Source organism: Martes martes (genome assembly GCF_963455335.1).
Source record: "Martes martes genome assembly, chromosome: 14".
Lineage (NCBI taxonomy): Eukaryota > Metazoa > Chordata > Mammalia > Carnivora > Mustelidae > Martes > Martes martes.
The window spans coordinates 16,702,755-16,716,246 of record NC_137902.1 but is presented as its reverse complement, the minus strand read 5'-3'; positions in this window follow the sequence as shown (position 1 = coordinate 16,716,246).

The window sequence follows — 13,492 nt, the reverse complement described above, 5'->3', positions numbered from 1 at the left end:
CTGAACAGCCATCCATCACTCATCAGTCCTGCTCCTCTTTCCTCATGGGTCCTTTGACTAACCTCGAAATCCTTCCAATAAAGCAGCTTAGGACCTTGCTCCCCAACGTGCTCCAGGGTCCAAGAACATCGGCATCACCTGGGAGAAATTTGGGACTTGAAGCCCCTCCCCACAATCTGCATTTGACAAGATCCCTGGATGATCCACATACAGAATAAAGTTTCAGAAGCATGGGTCCAGGCAACCAGGATTACCCTGGAAGTGAAGCCTGTTTGTTTGATATAGACCAACCATTTTATTTTGGAAATGAGAAACAAAAGCCCACAGAGGTCAAACAACTCCCCTCCTAGAAACAACAGATTTTTCTGGGCTTGCAGAAGTGACGACAACTTACTTAAGAGTGTCAGTTGATAACCTTCAAAATCCATCACCAACCCCAAATCCCACCACTTCTAGTGACAGCACTGCATTTTTAAATGGGTCTTAGAAATGGAGACATCTGGGGACTTCAAGAGAAGATGGGCTAGTGATTGAATATTAGTGGGGCCAACTAGGTCCTCCCAACACCCTCACTCCAAACAACTATTCCTGGCTGGAATTCTGGGCCACAAGGATCCAAGGCTTCATTCCACTCACTGCTGCTCTCCACAGAATGAGGCAGGACCTTATACTCAGTAGTCTCGTAATCCTAGAATGACATTTGTGTTTCTTTTCTCAAAAACATCCCACAACATTGTAGGAGGTGCAGAGAGAAGAGACTACAGCTTTGGCATATCCCAGACAAGGTTTGTATGATGCTGTGTACTCTATTTAAGATGAGAAGGGAAAGGCCCAGCACAGGCTTGAGCGTAGAGTGGGACGGACCCATGGCTGAGCCAGTTGTCAAGTCCTCAATTCTGGCCAGAGGAGCCACTGGAGAGGGTGTCCAGGGCTAGGAGTGGGGGTGAGTGGTACAGGTAGGCCCAAATTACCCATCAGGCCAGTGTGATTTGATCCGTCTACCACCATCCTCAATTATTAAAGAAACAAAGAGAGTGGTTCTTAACTTTAATTGTGGATTCTTCAGAGAATCTAGTGGAAGCTATGGACCCTCTCTCATCAAACACAAGTGCACATTTGGGTCATGCACATTTGTGAACACAATTTCAGGGGTTTTAGAACCCCTGAGGCCCAGCCATGGATCTCTAGGGAATTCAAAGACCCCAGGCAAAGAACTCTTGATCAATGCTCTGAGTAAGTGCTTGTTCAAAGCACACGGCTGGTTAGTGGCAGAAAGGGCACCAGGTCCCCCAACTCTCTGCTCAGGGCTCATTAGAAGACCCCCAAAGTCTACCATTCAGAGAAACTTAAAGAAATAGCTCAAATTTAGGAGCTTAAACTAGTTGAGCTCAAACCTCAAAATACCATCTTGCCTGGACATCTCTGAAAGTCAAGTGAAAAGCGAAGGTCTAGGTGGATGTGTTCAGTCTACAAATATGTATTTAGTACTGGCTATGGAAGAGCCTGTTCGAAGCACAGGACAAAGCAAAGATGTTGGCTCTGCCCTTGGGACGTCTATGGTCCAGCCAGGAAGACAGAAAAGGAACAAGTACTAATTATTACAAGTTGCGGCTTAATGAGCATTATAAAGGTTATCTTGAACTCTTTGGGAGAAATTGTGCTAAATAAATGATTAACTTTAATACTATAAATAGCGTTAACCCCCGTGTTTATGAATAATTAAAGGTGCTTCCATTACGGAAACACAAAGCTCAGGGTCTCTCTGTTTTGCTGTGCCTTCTGTGAGTGGCTGTCCCTGCCTGGAGCTGCAGCTCTAGCACGTTCCTGTGGGTTTTTCACCTGGCGTATGAGCACTGGTGTCTATCTTGCCCGTGGGAGAGAAATGGGGTGAGCCATTTGGAGCCACAGCCAGACTCACTGATCCGAGTCGTCTGTAAATATTTATAGTATCTGCGGCACTCCTTCTCACATCAAATTCCGGGGATAATCAGAAAAACTAATGAACTCAAGTCGACCCCATGTTACACTATGATAAATATTTAGATGGTGCGTTTTGGGACAATGGCTATGGAGCTGTGGGGAAGTGGTGGTGGCCATTTTGTTCAAAGAAGAAAAAAGACATCATCATTCTATTTTCAAACGTCTAGAATGAAGTTGGGAGAGGATGAAACATCCCATTTGGGGAACCGTTGGTGCTCTGGTCCTTTCTCATCTTGTCGCTTGGAAGCTCACCCTCTTTATATGTGGGTAATGGATTTGTGGGGATGGATGCTTTTGGCACAGCGGTTGAGTCCATCAGAGATGGGAGGTTTGGTGAATGCTGCTGTGTCTTTTAGCCCCTTAAAGTTTATTATAGTGTGTGTGTGTGTTTTTTTTTTTTTAAGTTCTGAGTATATGAGAAGGCGGTAAGGGGAACCCACTCCCTGACTTGCAGAAGTGATAACTTGGTGAGCCAGTGGTAACTGTCTTAGTCCATTTGAGCCACTGTAACAAAACACCACGGTCTGGGTGGCTTATAAACAACAGAAATTCATTTCTCAGAGTTCTAGAGGCCAGAAGTCAGATCAGGGCGCCAGGATGGTTGGGAGAGGGCTCTCTCCCAGATTACAGCCTTCCCAGCAGGTCCACACATGAGGGGAGGGGCTCAGGTAGCTCTCTGGAACTTCTCTTTGTAAGGGCACTAATTCCATTCACGAGGCCCCACTCTCGTGATCTGAACTCCTCCCAGAGGTCCCACGTCTTAACACCATTGCCTCTGGGGATTAGGATTTCAACATATGAATTTCAGGGACACAAAAACATGCAGAACTGTAGCTGTAAAGAAAGATCCACAACCTGAAATGGGAGTAACACTAGGAAGGGGTCCCACGTGTCCAGAGACTTTCTTTATTAAAAAAAATTTTTTTTAATTAATTTATTTGTTAGAGAGAGAGAGAGTGAGCAAGCACAGGCAGACAGAGTGGTAGGCAGAGGCAGAGGGAGAAGCAGGCTCCCTGCCAAGCAAGGAGCCCGATGTGGGACTCGATCCCAGGACGCCGGGATCATGACCTGAGCCGAAGGCAGCTGCTTAACCAACTGAGCCACCCAGGCGTCCCTAAGAGACTTTCTTTATTTTTAAAGCATCCAGGTGAGAGAGTGTGGCTGGGCTCTCCTCTTTCCACTGAGCTGAGCCTCAGAGCTCAGAGCCTTTGGGCAATCACAGCTCAGAGGTGTTGGAGTCTGACACGCTTTGCTTTGCTCTTCTCTCACCACTTGTCCTGGGTTGGGCTTGGCGGCCCTGGAATGCTGGGCTGTGTGGGGGAGCCGACTGAGCTCTCTATGACCCTCTTCCTACCACCACCGAGGAGATCACAGATGTCAGCATGTTTTCCGGATGGGGACCAGATCTCCACTCACATCTGGTGTCTTATCGCACATCCGGGAAGGAAGTGCTGAACGAACTCGGGAAAGATACATCTGGGACGGAGCAGAAATGCTGTCTCCTGAAACAGTTCTTACCAAGATTTTTTTTTTTTTTTTAAAGAAAATGTGTCCCCAGACTATCTGAATCCAAACCCTAGGCTGATGAAGACCGGTCCCATATCAACATAGGCAGAGCAGGTCCAGGGACAAGGTGAGGCACCCTTGTTGTGGCCTCAACTCAGTTAGAAACCCAGTTTGGATGATTCCTATTTAAATTCATCCTTCCATCCCAAGAAAAAGACAGTACTTCCTGCCAGTTTAAAAGAAAAAAAAAATCCATCATGTCTCCATTGTGATCTGCTCTGACTGACACGTGAGGATGCTGGTATGTATAGAAGTCTACCCCCCCAGCTTTGGCCATTTCCTCACTTAGACAATTAAGATGTTAGAGAGAAAAGTTGTTGTGGTTGTTTTTAATGAAAAGTTGGAAAAAAAAAGAAAAGTTGAAAATGTGTCTTGACTTTTGGAGGACTGAACTAACTTATGTGATCAGTCAAAAGGACTGAACCAATTTCGAGAAAGAATCAAGGATTTTTGTGCCGACCTCAAGCATACCAGGCAGCCAACATTGGCACACACACCTATCTCTGGTATGGGGATGGAGGAAGCCATCTGGCCAGATGCCTTCTCTCATATCTGCTTCCTGTGCTCTGTCTGTCTCTTCCAGGTGTGGCTCTGCCATCCAGGAAAACCCATTTCCTGCCAATCTCTTGGGGACTTTCAGCAAGTGATCTTTCTCATTGTAATTTTGTGCACTTAGGGTTTGCTCCCTGAGGTTCCCTAAATGGTTCTAGGAAGTTCAGGCCTGAAAGCACTATGTTCAGCCAAATAAAAGGAAGCCAAGATCATCTCATGGAAATGGCAAAAAGAGTCATTGTTTTGAGGAACATGGCTGAGTAGATTTTCGGACTCGAGCAATGACCAGGGCTGGACATTTTTAGCAGCAGAAGCCAAAAAGGAAATGCCTGGGCGACACGGTGTCTGCCTTCTCATAGCGTGGAACCTACCCATTCATTAGCATCATCTGCTGAGTGGCTGTGGATGGAAATGGAGAAGTTCGCAGGCACAGCAAAATTAGTAGGAACAGTCTGTAACTGGGTGGACTGTGACATAATTTTCCATGATCACGTGAAAAGCCAGAGGCTAATTCAATTCTGTCTCCTAAACCTTTTTGACTTTCTACTAGACACCAAGTTAGTGTACCTTTATGGCCAAGCTCTGACCTTTTTTGAGGACTTGTCCCCAAGATTTTGTGATTTTGAGATCCCCAACTCGGTCCACCCATTGAGTCAGATCAGCCAAGAGTTGTGGTCTCCTGAGATGTGTAACTAGCTGGGCTGGTGATACGTGACATCTCTAGCAGAAGGGGGCAAGAGTGAACGATTCTTTGGTTTCCTCATCTATAAAATGAAGATGATTTTTCTTGCCCCTTGGAGTGGCTATCGGGACGCCATGAGACAGACAATATATGTGAATCATGAGGAGTAGTGTTGCTCCAGCAAAGAGGGGGCACAGAGGGGACACACGGGGATCTCAGCATCTTTTCCTTGTGGCAGGGTAGGACACCACACACCAATTACGGGCAGGGGTACTGGAGGAAAGTGGAGGGACTCCATGCTCTGCTGTAGTCACCCAAAGATGGAAAGACCTAGGGCGGTGCTTCTGTTCTCTCTCTCTCTCTCGGAAGATTTATTTGAGAGAGAGAGAGAAAGAGGGAAAGCATGCTTGCCAGTCAGGGGAGGGGCACCAAGAGAGAATCTTCAAGCAGAATCCCTGATGAGCAGAAAGCCAGACATGGGGCTTGATCCCACAACCCATGAGATCATAACCTGAGCTGAAACCCAGAGTTGGAAGCTCAACCGACTGAGCCACCCAGGCGCCCCAGACCTAAGGCAGTGGTTTTTAACTCTTTCTTTGTGACATAACTTATTTGGGTATCAAATGAAGGCCATGGCTTCTCTCCATATTAAAAAAACAAAAACAAAAATAAAAACAACAAGTGAGAATGATGGCAAAATTTCCTGAGCACTTACTATGTGCCAAGAGTTATGCTGAGTGCTTCCATGGCCTATCTAATCTCTGACCAGTCCTAGAAGGCAGATACTACTTATTATTGCCAAGTGCAAATATTGAGCCACAGAAAGTTCAATTAACTTGGCCACAGCCATACTTCGGTATTAATTTCCTGGGGCTGCCATAACAAAATACAACTGAGTGACTTAAAACAACAGAAATTTATACTCTCACAGCTCTGGAGGCTAGAAGTCTGAGGTCAAAGTGTCCATGGTAGGGCCATGCTCTCTCAAAGGCTGGAAGGGATAATCTGTTCTAGGTCTAGCTCTGAGCTTCTGGTGTTGTTGGCATTCTTGGCTTTTCTTGGTTTGCTGCTGAATCACCTCAGCTTCTGGCCCTGTTGTCACAGAGCATTCTTCACATGTGCCTTTCCCTGTGTCTCCTTCCCCTCTTCTTCCAAAGATGCCAGTCATACTGGCCTAGGGCCCACTCTAATGACATCTTCTTAACTGGGACAACTGCAAGGGCTCTCTTTCCAAAGAAGGTCACATTTCAAGGTGCTGGAGGTTAGGACATCAACATTTTGTGGGGGGCCCAATCAACCCATGACATTGAATGAGTAGTAAAGTCAGGATTTGGCTCCAGGTGTCTGGCTCCAGACCCTGACTCCTAACCACCATACTGAACTATGTCCATAAAACACACATATGTTCTTACCAGTCAGAATGGCTAAAATTAACAAGTCAGGAAATGACAGATGCTGGCGAGGATGCAGAGAAAGGGGAGCTCTCCTACACTGTTGGTGGGAATGCAAGCTGGTGCAACTGCTCTGGAAAACAGCATGGAGGTTCCTCAAAAAGTTGAAAATAGAGCTACCCTATGACCCAGCAATTGCACTACTGGGTGTTTACTCTAAAGATACAAACGTAGTGATCCAAAGGGGCACATGCACCCAAATGTTTATAGCAGCAATGTCCACAATAGCCAAACTATGGAAAGAACCTAGATGTCCATCAATGAATAAATGGATAAAGAAGATGTGGTATATATATACAATGGAATACTATGCAGCCATCAAAAGAAATGAAATCTTGCCATTTGCAAAGATGTGGATGGAACTAGAGGGTATTATGCTTAGTGAAATAAGTCAATCAGAGAAAGACAACTATCATATGATCTCCCTGATATGAGGAAATGGAGATGCAACGTGGGGGGCTTGGGGAGTAGGAAAAGAATAAATGAAACAAGATGGGATCGGGAGGGAGACAAACCATAAGAGACTCTTAATGCCACAAAATAAAGTGAGGGTGGCCAGGGTGGGGGGCTAGGGAGAGGGTGGTGGGGTTATGGACATTGCAGAGGGTATGTGCTATGGTGAGTGCTGTGAAGTGTGTAAACCTGGAGATTCACAGGCCTGTACCCCTGGAGCTAATAATACATTATATGTTTATAAAAAATAAAAAGATTAAAAAAACACACACTTAGGCACACACACCAACATATTGTATGCAATGCCAAGGATTTCTGGACCCCTTGAAGCCACCATAAACCATTAAGTGGTTAGAGTGCCCTTCCCTTCCCATCGAGGGAACAGTAGCTCAGACAGCCAGGGCTGCAGAGACAGTGAACCCAGAAGGCTGTGAGCAGGAGGCAAAGAAAGAACTTTGACAGAAGCAGACCCTAGAGGCAGAGCTCTGGAGCCCTTAGCCTGGGGAGTTTCCTGAGTATTCTCTGGACACATGGGCATGGTCCACAGAGGACCCAATAGAAACCAGGCAGGCTAGGACTTCCCTACTGCCATTATTTTTAAGTCCCTGTTACATGTCCAGCATGGTGCTAGGGAGCAGGGATCCTACGGTAGATCTACAAGCCATCTTGGCCCTCCCAAATTTGGAACCTGGTAGTATAAAAGTCAAGAGACGCCATGACTCAGAATCTCGGTGTATGGGCGACAGTCAAGCAGATAGACAACTCAAACCTTTGGAAAAGCGAGCTACCTTTCAGAAATCGAGACCTCAGCCATGGGGACAGGACAGCCACGGGGCGACCTTGGATCATCAAGGTCAGGTGATGCCCGAAATCCAGGCTGCTCTTCTCACGGTTTCAGACTGCCTGGTCCTATTGCATCCCTGTGCTCATGTATATGCTGTGACTTCAGCAGGAAAAGCTCTCCCCTGTGTGTGGGCACACTCCTCTTCGTCCTCCGCATTTCCTCAAGATCGAGCTTCAGGGTTACGTTTTTGGTGGGCTGCTCCTGACATGGCCCCCATCACTCTTTGTTCTTCTATCATCTGGGACCATCACTTCCCTATTTCTCACCTGTCTCACCCAGCAGACAATGGGACCCTTGGAGGCAGAACATCACCTTCTTCGTCCTTGGGTCCCTAGAGCCCAGGACAGCATCTCTCCTCATGAGACAGTCGGTGTGTGGGGATGTCTGTTGATGATTACAGGTAAGGGCAGAGATCTGGCCCCATCGGGTGGAAAGGAGTGACTGGTGATGTGATAGGCATGTCCACCTCTGACGCTTCTGTGCAACTGTGGGATCTTCTAATCCATGCCTTCATGCATAAGGATACAGCTCAAAGGCATGTGCCGCAGGTTCAAAACCTAGCTCCTAAACTTCTGTGCCCTCGGGCCAATTACTTGACCTCCTTGATCCTCAGTTTTCTTACTTGTCAGGTGGTATTATTAACCACACTACCTGTTCGGCTGCAGGGAGGGCGCAGAGGGTGCATGGGAGAGGGAGAGAGTGTCGCGAAACATAGTTTGTACAATTTCCTATACAAAAATAAGCACTCAGTAAGCAGTTATTATTGTAAAGAATATGTCATTGTGATTAGGATAATAATAATATTATTAATTATTGTAATTAATAATAATTGAAGACACCTCCACAGACCAGGGCTGGATCTTAGGTTAGCTTAATAAGGAGCATTTAACGCAACTCCTTTCACTGAGCACAGCTCTCACAACGACCAAAATCCTTTCAGGATTGGCAAGAATGTTCTTTCAAATGATGCGGCCTCTCGACACAAAGTATATTTCTTTTTTTTTTTTTAAGATATTTATTTATTTATTTATCAGAGAGAGAGAAAGCAGTGCACAACAAGCAGGGAAAGTGGCAGGCAGAGCAGGCAGAAGGAGAAGCAGGCTCCCCGCTGAGCAGGGAGCCTGATGTGGGACTTGATCCCAGGACCCTGAGATCATGACCCAAGCCAAACGCAAACGCCTAAATGACTGAGCCTCCCAGGCATCCCATAAAGTATATTTTCAAGACACAAATGTTTCTTTAAAAAAATATTACATTTTCAGGGGTGCCTGGGTGGCTCAGTCGGTTGAGCATCTGCCTTCAGCTTGGGTTGTGATTTGGGGATCCTGGGATCAAGCCCCCCGCTTGGACTCCTTGCTCTGCAGGGACTCTCCTCCCCGCTCTCCCTCTGTGCTCTCTCACTCTCTCTCTCAAGTCAGTAACTAAAATCTTAAAAAAAATAAAAAATAAAAATCACATTTTCAGGGGTCTATTACCCTTTCAACAATAGTCCATGCATCCTGAAACTGAGGCATTTGATTTTTTCTCCTCAGAAGGATTGGGATGAGGAAATAGAAGTCACCGTCAGAGTGGGCTGAGATCCCTGGAGAACAGAGGGAAGCAGGCAACTTGTAGGAGCGTGTGCTCCCTGACATGGGTTGAAAACAGAGCTTGGAAAGGATGACTCACCCTATCTTCTCACCTGGAGACCTTGGAATTTTCTTCCTGTGCATTTTAAAGATCTCTTTTCCTTCCATATTCAGGTCCGTATTTCTGAGCAGTAAGAGCTCAGAGGCCATTCTGAAGTGACTCAGGGTGATGTTGTAGATTTGAGCTCTGGTTCTCATACCGTCACCAGCTCTCTGTGTGTCTTTGGGCAGGTTACTTAACCTCTCTGAGCTTGGTTTCCTCATCTACAAAAGGATCATTGGACTACATGATAAAGGTGCTTTCCAGTTCTCGCCTTGGTTGAGGTTTATGTCAGGGAGGTAGCTTTTCCCCCGACCGGATTGTGTCTACCTCATAGTGTGAAACTCCCATCCATGTGGAGAAGGTCAGTCAGAGCTGTGTTCAAGTCTCAATGCTCCCACCTAACCAGGTGAGGGGCTTGGGGCATGTCTCTCGTTATCACCAAACCTCAGCTTTCTCTTCTGCACGAGAGAGCCCTCACCCTCTTTGCTGGGCTGTAGCACAGCCTAAATGAAGTAACATCTCCAGCTTCTAGCTCAGCACCAGCCAGGCCTTGGGGAAGGTCAGTTTCCTTCTCTCCCATGTTCATCATCACCAACTTCCTTTCCCAGTCCAGACGCTCTGCTCTTCCCTTCCCATTCTGGCAAAGTCCAGACCAGGAAAGGGCAAAAACACCTTCCCCCATGAGCCCTTGGGCCAGCCCTGTGTTCCCTCCCTCTTCTCCAAATTGCAGCTCAGTGCCCTTTCCAAATTCATGAACATTCCCCCTCCGACGACGAGGACACAGGCAGCATCCACTGCCCTCAGCAGGCTCTGTACTGAGCGCTTTCGGGGCATTCATCCCATCCTTTCGCTTCTCACATGGTGAGGATGGTATTTTACTCATTTAATAGATGAAGAAACGGACACTTGGGGAAGACCTGATAACTTGCTCCATCGGGAGGAAGACAGTCACTACACTGGACAGAAGCCTGACTTCTTGATGGACCAGGTGCTCCCCCCTACTGCCCTGGGAACAGACTTCCTGCCTCAGGTCACCTTGAGCATTTCGGTGGAGCTAAGTCAAAGCCACCAGCGCAGCAGGGCGGGGAGGAAAAGGATGTATGAGCACGGTGGGGTTGGGACGGGTAGGCAGCTGGGAGGGGAGGTGTCTCTGGGCTGGAGATGAGGCTACAGCCTGGTGACCTCCTTCCGCCAGCATCCCCTCCCCACCACTGACCCCACCTGGGCTTTGTGGCTGCCCCATGGAGAAGGGGGACCACGCAGTGGCACGGACAGTATACAGCCCCCAGATGGCTGCCAGACTCCAAGCCCTAGTGGGGCCAAAGTTTGTGCAGGGAGCTGGGAGCATGAGGTTACCCAGTGTTACCCAAGGGCCAACTGTGACCCCACAAGGCTTGGCTTACACCCCTGCATGTTCCTGCCTGGGAACAGGGCGAATTCTGCCCTCCAGCACAGGAGCAGTGATGGTCACTCTCGTGTGTGCGTGTGTGTTTCCACCGGCTGCCAGGTGCTCCTGCGCCTGCAGTGTGAAGAGGGTCTGGGAATGGTCATGGCTCCTCCCTGGCGGAGAAGACAGAGAGACAGGAAACAAGGAGTGGGGACCATGAACCCAGAGGCTGGAGAGCAAGCCGCCAGCTAGGAATGAGTAGAGCTCTCCAGGCCCTGGGCAAGGGTTTTTCTCCCCCCACCGCCCCCCTCCACCCCACAAATGTACCTTACGCCGGGTCCTGCCGGGGGGTTCTGTGCTCTGGGCATGGTCAGCTCATCTCCTGAAGCCTAAGGCAGGACTGTTCCATTCCAGACGCAGCTCTTCTCCAGGAGACGGCCCTGGCGTGGAAATCTCACAGCAGCAGAACCTAGGGGTTAACATTTCATTTTGTCTGTGTTTGAAGCATAGGGAGGCAGGTTGGCTGCGTGACTTGAGCAAAAGGACCAAATGCTTGGGACCCAAATGCTTTCTCATTGTAGACTGGGGATAAAAACAGGCCCTACCTTTTAGGTTCATTTTAGGTGCACAAAGATGAGGAACGTAAAGCACTTGGCACTGGCTGGGGCACGTGGCAGGGGCTCATTAAAGGTCATTAAGCGTTCAGAATTCTTACTGATAGCACATCCTGCCCAGGGGGGTCTTCAGGTCATAAAATTAATCCAACTTGGCAACTTTGCAGAAATCTATGACCCACACTTCCAGATCCAGCAGTGTGCCCTCCCAGACCAGCAGATACCTGCCAATGACAATCACTAAATGCGATCCAACCCATACTGATGTCTGGGAACACAACGAGAGCATTTATTGTTCTGACTTTATCTGGTCTTCACTCTGACCCTATGAGTCAAGTACTATTCTATCTTCATCATCCCCAGTGTTAGGGGATGATGTCATGTGCTCAAGGTTACACAGCTAGAATGAGGCGAAGCCAGGGCTGCCAAGCAGGGGCACTGAGCCTCTAGGTGATGCCACCTCTTCAACTGTGGCTACGAAAACTCAGGTCACTTCTCATCTTGTAAAGTAGAGGGCAGAAGAAGATTCCAGAAAAGTGGCTAGTGGGCCTTTTGTCTCAAGTTACCTTCTGATTTTGGTAGAGGCCCTGAATCTCTGCAGAGGTGGCGTAACTTTTCCCTAGACCTAAAAGAAAATACAGGAGCTTAACATTCCTTATGGTCACCTGGAAGCCAACAGAAATGCCAAATTCCACTTCAAAATCCACAATTCAATACAATGGAAGGAAAATGGATAGTCTCTGTACTGGATTGGGTGTCCCCCCAGAAGATACGTTACAACTCTGAAGGTCATCTCATTTGGAAGTAAGGTCTTTCCAGATTTCATCAAAAGAAGGTGAGGTCCTACTCGATTAGGATGATTCTAATCCAATGACCGGTATGCTCAGAAGAGGAGGAAAATCTGGACAGACACTGACAACAGGGGAACAAGAACATGTGCTGCCAGAGGCAGAGGCTGAAGAGAAGCAGCTAGAAGACAAGGAAAGCCAAGGATTCCCAGAATCCCCAGAAGTTAGGACGTGCAAGGACGCCCTGAAGCCTTGCCAACACCTTGATTTTGGACTCCCGGTCTCCACTATCATCAGCAAATACTTTTCTCTTGTTTAAAGCTGCCCAATTTGTGTTAATGTGTTAGAGCAGCCCTTCGAAACACATACAGCCTGCTAGAAGGGAAACTCTGGGGTCACCTTGGAAACGATTTCGTCTAATTGTACCTGACAGATGGGGAAACTGAGGCGCAGACTGTTGCACAGGTCAGTGAGCTCAGGGCAAATCAGCAATCACAGCATGGAGAACCACTGGAAGATCAAGAGAGGCGGCAGCTGGGCGTTTTCAAGTTCTCACTGATCGTGCCCCAAGTCACCAAACAGAGTGAACCTTCTACCCAGTGTGGGGCCTGAGGGATCCACGACACCACACATCAGATAAGAGTGCTTCCGTCATCTGGGAGTGGGTCCCCTTCTTGGGAAGGCATCACCCGACCTTAAGGAAAGTTGTATCCTGCCCCCTGCTCAGCACAGCACGCCCTCCCCAAGCAGGCTGGGGCCTGGGTAGAGCAGGATTTGACCATCAAGCAGGCTTATGAGCTCCATTCTTCATGCAAGGGGAAGTCTCTGGCTGGGGTGGCTCGTTTCCCACATGGTTAGTATTTGAAAAGTTTCCATACCAACAGACGTGGGCACAATGGCATCGACTTGGCTCCTCTCTCTCCTAGTTTGAAAATATTGAACATACCTGAAGACTCAGCTAACGATCTTTGGGAAGCAAGCATAAGAAATCTTGAAGTGATCTTCCCATGTATGGAAGACAGAGGCCGATGACCCTCTGAGGCACCCTCTCTCCACCCACCCTGCTAAGGGACCATCGGGGAGAACTCCTGGTCGATTGTTCTGCTAAGGGGTGCTAACTGGGAGTCAGGCATCTGCTGGCAGATTATGATCCTACAAGAACCTTCTAAAACCCAGCCCTCTGCCCTATTTAGGAAATGTAGCTCCAATTACCTGAACATTGGGGAGAATGGGATCACTCAGATAGTTGTCTCATTTGTTTTACTTTTAAGGGGTAGGTACAACCCCACTCCCATGCTCACATCGCACGCATCTGCCATCTTTGGGAAATGGATGATTTCCTCTACTTCCTGTCTTATTTATTTATTTACTTTTAATTATTCACCTGTGTGTTACTCATTTTTGCTTTTTATGAGCAAAAGGGCCATTCATCTGAAAAATTCACGGGTAGTTGACTCTGCCTTTTTTTAGATTTTACCATCTTTTCAAACTATTATGAATACTA